Source organism: Oculina patagonica, chromosome 5 (genome assembly GCF_052425735.1).
Source record: "Oculina patagonica isolate OP01 chromosome 5, crgOcupat, whole genome shotgun sequence".
NCBI lineage: Eukaryota > Metazoa > Cnidaria > Anthozoa > Scleractinia > Oculinidae > Oculina > Oculina patagonica.
Genome location: NC_135762.1, coordinates 19,042,537 through 19,044,602, shown reverse-complemented (window position 1 = coordinate 19,044,602; position 2,066 = coordinate 19,042,537). Strand labels below are relative to the sequence as shown.

Below are 2,066 nucleotides of genomic sequence, written 5' to 3'. Positions count from 1 at the left end.
CTGGCTTTCTAATATTACAACATGGATGTCGCGTTAGCTTGTTCGTTTAGTTCGCCTGATTCTGTCTGTAGTTTGGAGGGCACTGGATCGCAGATTGTTCCCCTGTTGGCTTGTAAGTTGGACGTGAATGCACATCTTCTTAGTCTTGGTGTCAGCTCAGGGCAACAGCAAGACTCGACCGTAAGCGAGGTTGACCTAATCCTTAATCGTGCTGGGCACTTTGTTGTCACAAACGACGAAAAATTGTCTATGATAATTTGCCCCAGGCATAGAAAAAAATTGACTACTGACTGGCCAGGCAGGAAGAGTTTGACATGCTCGTATCCAAGCCATCGAGGACCACGAAAAAGCATGAAGATGCCACGACGTGTTAACCAAACAATGTCAGAGGAAATATATCAAATTCACCACGGCATTGTTCCTATCGGCTCCGGTAAGTCATGAAATAATGTGCTCCAAATAGAAGATAAGGGAAGGCCTAAACATTCTCAATATCGTACCTAAAAGGTACTTGTTTCATTTGTTTCCGATCACTTCAATATTTATTCGATTGTCTACAAGAGGAAAGAGTCGGGGGGGGGGGGGGGTGGGGGGAAATCCCTTCTTCTTTTATCTTTTAAGGAGCTATTAGCGTGTTGTCAATTTGTCTTTATCGATAACAGGCTTTCCTGATTCTGTACCATTGTGTTATATTTTTACTTAACTTGTTATTGGTTGGAAACTTGTTTATATGAGGGTTAGCAAGATGTGCTTATAGGGGGTGGGGTGGGGTGCTGTGCTTCGCAGTGAAGTTAGCTCGAAATTAATAATTAAGGAAAGCCTTATTGGAAAATAAATGAAATATTGGCTGCAGGGTATGTTTTAACCCATTCTTCTCCTATTCAGAGCGCACTTGTGTTCGTAATAAAACAAACGTGAATTTGCGAAAAGTTCTGGTTAGATGCATGTAATCAACGTGTTGAAACAAAAAATGTCAAAGCCATTTTTTTTTAAATTCACTTAAATAACTTGTTTGTTTTATTTCTATAATAAAGTAAATTCACGCAGGCTGAATGTTTCGGTTTAACAGCTCCTGCTAGTAACACAACGTATTGAATATCATACTGCTTGTTAAAAGAGGAAAAGGAAATTGGATAAATGGGAAAAGAGAGACAAAATGAGAGGGGTTGTAAATCTTCTGAGAAGCGGAAGAGTTTTCAAAGGCAATAAACCGTTCTTTTTTCCCTTCGCCTTCTTTTCTTCACCATTCTGAAAACTAAATTAGAGTACACGGGGGCTACCAACATATGGAAATCACATTGAAACGGAGCATCAAAAGTAAAGATGATGACGATGACGTGATGATGATGATAATGATGATGAGGTGGAGGTGGAGAAGGAGGAGGAAGAGGAGAAAAATTACGATTTTCCTGACCACGATGATGGTGGCGTTGTTTTTGGCTACTGTTGTGATTGTTAATTTAGTTGTAATTATTGTTTTAACAGCTGTATGTTCGACCTGTCGTGGAGCGCACTACAAATCCCGTGAGATTGGCTCTTCCGTGTCCTTGTTGGCACAGGTAAGCTTTCGGAAAGTCGAGGGTTCAAGGAAATAGGATTTGCACTACAGTCGAAGCTCTCTTAACGGACACTCTCGTAAGCGGACAGCTCTACTTACGACCACCTTGTTAGAAACCCCGTTTTTACTCCCATACAAACTCTGTATTTTTACATTCTCGTAAGCGGACATTCCCGTAAGCGGCCGCGGACACTTTCCGAGATTACGATTTAGACTTTTTCTTTGTTTTTAAGCTCCCGTAAGCGGACACCGCAAAGAAAATCACATAAAAAACCTCTGTATCTTGTATTAATCAATCAACTTCACATCGCCGTTCGTCACAATGATTTTACTGTAATTACAGTACCATATTTCAGTGTTTGTTTTGTCGTCATCCACGTCCGGTTACATTTCGAAACACCACTAACATGCATATTACCATTATGTTAGCTGGGCAAGCTCCCGTAAGCGGCCATCTATCCCCCACACCTCTAGTGGCCGCTTACAAGAACCATTCTCGTAAGCGGCC

The 2,066-nt window shown here is 41.2% G+C and overlaps 1 long non-coding RNA gene across 1 annotated transcript; it reads left to right on the top strand.

Annotated features, from left to right (window-relative positions):
• The first annotated feature begins 335 nt into the window (after window positions 1-335).
• Window positions 336-1,686, top strand: LOC144654592 (uncharacterized). The gene is made up of 2 exons (XR_013570936.1): window positions 336-433; window positions 1,486-1,686. It is a non-coding gene; the product is annotated as an uncharacterized LOC144654592 (long non-coding RNA).
• The last annotated feature ends 380 nt before the right edge of the window (window positions 1,687-2,066 follow it).